Source organism: Tupaia chinensis, unplaced genomic scaffold, assembly GCF_000334495.1.
Source record: "Tupaia chinensis unplaced genomic scaffold, TupChi_1.0 Scaffold000130_1, whole genome shotgun sequence".
Classification (NCBI taxonomy): Eukaryota; Metazoa; Chordata; class Mammalia; order Scandentia; family Tupaiidae; genus Tupaia; species Tupaia belangeri.
In genome coordinates this window covers 102,304-107,412 of record NW_006159599.1, presented here as the reverse complement: position 1 = coordinate 107,412, position 5,109 = coordinate 102,304, and the positions used below count along the sequence as shown (strand labels likewise).

Sequence of the window (5,109 nt, the reverse complement as noted above, 5' to 3'; positions counted from 1 at the left end):
TATCCATTCAGCCAGTATGTGTCTCTTTATTGGAGAATTTAATCCATTAACATTCAATGTAATTATGGATGTTGCTGGACCTGTCCCGCCATTTAAGTTGGCCATTATCTTAGTTGCCTTTTACTCCTTTGTTTTGGCTCTTACTTCTTTAATTTTCCTGGAGCAGTACTTTCTTCAGGGTTTCTTGGAGAGCTGGCCTGAGGCTAGCAAATTCTTTCAGGTTTTGTTTGTCTAAGAAGATTTTAATCTCTTTTTTTTCCATATGAAGAATAGTCTTGCAGGATGTAATAATCTTGGTTGAAATTGTTTCTCTCTTAACACTTTCAATACATCTTCCTATTATTTTCTTGCTTGCATTGTTTCCATTGAGAAGTCTGGAGTTAGCCTGATGGGGTGACCTTTGTAAGCCACTTACTTTTCGTTTCTCTCTTGCCAGTTTTAGTATCTTATGTTTATCTGTGGTTTTAGCCAGTCTGGCTATGATATGCCTTGAGGAAGATCTGGGGTTGATTCTATTTGGGGTCCTTTGTATTTCTTGCGTCTGGATGCTTGAGTGCCTCTCTAGACTTGGGAAATTTTCTTCCAAGATTTCATGGAATATCTTTTCCATGCCCTTATTAGTTTCTTCATCTTCTGGGATACCAATTATTCGGATGTTAGGGCATCTAATGGAATCTAGTGTTTCTCATATGTTATCCTCATTTTTAAAAAAATTTTCTCTATCTTTTTGGTGGTGTTCTCTAGGTCCAAAGTTTTATCTTCTACATCAGAGATTCGATCTTTAGCATCATCTAATCGACTTTCAATACTTTTGAGAGAGTTTTTGATTCCTTGTATTACAGCCTTGACCTCTAATATTTCCATCTTATTCTTTCTTAGCGTGTCCATTTCTTCCTTCATATTGTGGAAGGACTTTCTCATCTCCTGTAGTTCATTGTCTCTTTTCTGTTCCAGCTCATACTATTTGTTCTAATTCTTCCTCGGACTTTTTGGTAATATCCTCTATTTTTTCAAGAAATGGAAGGGAGTCACTGTGTTCTTTTGATGGAGACATTTTTTCCTGCTTTATTCAGACCTGTGGTTCTTCTTCTACTTCTACCATTGGTAGATGTGTTCCCTTTGGAATACCTTCTAAGAGAATGTTTCCTCAAATAGGAGCATGTGTATTTCCTTTTTGCAGTGGACTGAAGACTGTCAAAGTCTCTCTTCTGTTTGTGTTTAGCAATGTGATCCAATGAGGAGTATTCTCTTCAGGTGTACAAAGAAAAGTATCTCCTTTTTCACAGGTGGTTCAGTAAAAGGGAGGATCCCGGAGAGTCTTAAAAGACTAGAATATTTCAAAACTGTAATTCTAGACGTAGCCAAACTGCCAGGGATGTTGGGAACCAGCAGTTAGCGTAATGGCTATGTTGCTGGACTCCCATGTAGTCAATCGCGGTTCGCGTCCCAGACCCAGTGGCTTAAAACTCACGCCGGGCGCGTGTGCGTGCGTGCCCAAGATCCCGAGAGGAAAATGGGGGAGAAGGGATTGCAGTGTGACCATCCCCCCTGGGGGGTGATTTCTCGCTTTCTGTCTCTGTCTCTCTCTCTGTCTTTCTGGCGAGCGCACGTGCCCTATAGCGAAAAAAAAAAACTCTCCAAAAAAAACCAAACAAACAAACAAACTGCCAGGGATGTTGTAGATAAAGGAACTGAGGACCAAATAAGTGGGAAGAAAATAATAAGGAAAATAAAGAAAAGTAGCAGTTTTGCCAGGGGTCTGAAGTTGGAAGTGGTGTAGCTGCAGAGCTGAGGGTGTTCCTGTGTGGTAAGGAGAAATGAGAAATTTACAAATTAAAGAAAGGAGAAGTAAAGAAAATCCTACCTTGCCTACAGAGATAGGTGTCTCTGGCTTGGTGGTCCTGGGGCTGGAGCTGGGCTGGGGAGCCCTGCCTCAGTTTCCCTTATGCCAGGGGTCTGAAGTTGGAAGTGGGGTGGCTGCAGAGCTGAGGGCATTCCTTGCTGACAGAGATAGTGGTCTCTGGCTTGGGGGATCCTGGGGTTGGAGCTGGATTGGGGAGCCCTGTCTCAGTATCCCTTACACCAAGGGTCTGAAGTTGGAAGTAGGGTGGCTGCAGAGCTGAGGGCGTTCCTTGCTGACAGAGATAGGGGTCTCTGGCTTTGGGTCCCGGGGCTGGAGCTGGGTTGGGGAGCCCTGCCTCAGTATCCCTTATGCCAGGGTTCTGAAGTTGGAAGTCTGTAATCTTCTTTGTTAATGAAAATATGTCAGTGTATTGACAAGCTAGAAAACCATGATGTACTTGATTGTGTCTCCTTCAGAAGTTTGTTGCTCCTGGTACAGTAATGTATGGAAGAATATTGTGAGTATGTTTACTCTGGGGCCTGGGAAAACTTAATTTTCTAGAGCATACACTTGTTATCAACTGAACATGAAATGGGATGCAGGTACCAGGGAGCACATTTTCAAGGAGCCACCACTCAGTGATACTTGGACATGATTGTCATTAACTCACAAGCATAACACTTGGAACAATACAGAGATGCATGAACAGTTGAACTTAGAAGTAGCAGTACTGGCTTTATGTAATAAAGGAAGCATTTTTTAACTTAAAAGAATTATTTTTTAATTTAAAGAAACAGAATTTGAATAGATATTCCTCCAAACAGGCTACACAGATAGCCAGTAAGCACACAAAATATGTTCAAATATCATTAGCCATCAAGGAAATGCAAACTAAAAGTACAATAAGGTCTAACTTTATACCCATTAGTATACCTGTAACCAAAAAAGTCAAGTGGTGGAGAGAATATGGGGAAATTGGAACCCTCGATCACTGCTGGTGGCAATGTAAAATGGTGCATCAACTTAGGAAAATAGTTTAGCAGTTCTTTGAATGGTTAAACATAGCATTATGGTATGATCCAGAAATTCCATTCTCAAGTATATATCCAAGAAAAATAAAGATAAATGTTTACAAAAAACTTGTACATGAACATTCATATACATACATACATATGAATGTTCACAGATTATTCACAATACCCCCAAAAGTATAAGCAACCAAAATTTCCGCCAATCCATAACTGGGTAAACAAATGTGGCATATCCATATAATGGAATATTATTTGATAAAAGGAAATGAAGTACTGGTACGTACTATGACTTAGATGAACCTTGAAAACATGCAAATGAAAGAAGTGAGACACAAAAGGCCACACATTGTATGATTCAATTCAAATAAAAATGTCCAGTAAGAAATGGCCACAGACAAATCAGGATAGTGATTCGAATCAGACACAACACTAGAACAGAGTTCTGGTGGCCTCCTGCTGTGGCAGATATTACTTGCTGGGTTGTGGGGAGGTCCTAGATTAAGGCAATAGCTTTTGAATATCTGGCACAGTATTTAAACTCTGCTAACAACTGAAATAGTTGTTCCAGTGTATATCACCCCAAACACAGGACAGAGAATGGGAATACAATTTCCTAAGACTTTATGAATAAAATCAGGCAAATGGCTGATACTTGCATTAATGGGGCATCTTGCTGATTCTACATATAGAAATTTGTTTTCTAGGCATAAAATAAGGGCCAAATAATATTACAGTGTACTACTCCAAGCAGGTTTTTTTGTTTTGTTTTGGTTTTTGGGTTTTTTTGTTTGTTTGTTTGTTTGTTTGTTTGTTTTCAGATTATCAAGCTGTCTAACTTTGAAAATAGGGATACAGTTGGGTTAAAATTTCAATCCTCTCTAACATGAATTTCTTCAGGAGGTCACTCCTTGAGGCTCTGTCCAGGTGGCATAGGGGAGCATAGGGCTCTGCCCAATGATGTATAGTCCCTTCTCACAGTGTTGGAAATAAGGCTGGACCTTCTGTCTGCACCTGCATAATCATACAACTTAACAGAGTCCTATGAACAATGACTGGGGAGACAAACCAAGCAGGAAACAACCTTCTAGAGAGAAAAAAATTCCAATCACCACGTTTACATCAAAGCTTCAAAGAAGCAATGAAAGCAAGCAATCATAAATTTCCCACTACTTAGGCAGTCACTCTGAGTGGTATAGGAAGACCTAATCCAGAAGTGAGAGAAGGAAGCCCTGCCTCCTCCATCTAAGCCTAGTATATTTGTGCAGAAAATGATAGGTGATGGGAATGTTGATGTCAAATTGGAACATTAGCAGGATGCTGGTTTCCATGGTGATAATGTCATCTCACTGATAAATATCATCACAGATGTACAGGAAGTTATCCACACAAGATTGGCAAGGTTCCTAGGAGTGAAGGGGAGATGCAGTCACAACTAAACATACATCCCTATCCTCTATGCTTAGAAAGGAAAGGCAGAGGTGGAAAAGGATGCAAGATAGGAAGCACCCACTTATACATTTTCTAGCACAGACCTTCAGGGGAACTCTGAGAGAAAGTTCTGGTTGACCTAGATGTCTCATCAGAAAATAAAGAAAGAAAGAAAAGGAGAGGCCTGTCCAAAACTGCACCATGACCAAAGAGAAGGTAGGGCCTCTTGGGGTGCATTCTCACAGTGACAAAATCTGCATAATGAAACACAGGGTCTGTGGAGGAGTCCAACTCGGCAGGGCTCCAGGACCTATCTGAGCCCTTTGACCTTTGAGCACCACTTCTGGTTGGTTCAGTACATTGGCAAGGCCGTTACTGTATGCCCCCTGACCTTGGAACAAGCTTGGGTCAATTAGCATGTTGGCAAGGCCACTTGCTATTAACTCCGGGACTGTGGTAGCTTTGCTGGGAAGTGACCCCCCTCTGACTCCCCAATATACTACTATAAAAGAATTACATAGCTCTCTCATATATCTTGAGTGTGTGGTAAGATTTCCCGAAAAGTCCCCCGACCACTCCCCTTTACCCTGACCACTTACTGTTAATTACAGTGCTTCATTGGGCACAATAAAGGGTGTGCTAAGTTCTTCTTGATCTTTGGAAGGCGCTTCAAGACACATTTAATATAAATAACCTTTTTACATACAATAGGACTAGGCTGAAACTGGCCCAGGATGCTCTCGTCCCATGGTAACTAATGTTCTAACAAAATACATAACAGTGGTGCCATAGGCTACACAAGTGTAT

At 40.9% G+C, this 5,109-nt stretch overlaps 1 non-coding gene across 1 annotated transcript; it reads left to right on the top strand.

The window, feature by feature from the left end:
• Window positions 1-3,752: 3,752 nt before the first annotated feature.
• Window positions 3,753-3,956, top strand: LOC114007145 (small nucleolar RNA SNORA73 family). Its single transcript, XR_003548784.1, has one exon. It is a non-coding gene; the product is annotated as a small nucleolar RNA SNORA73 family (small nucleolar RNA).
• Window positions 3,957-5,109: the final 1,153 nt, after the last annotated feature.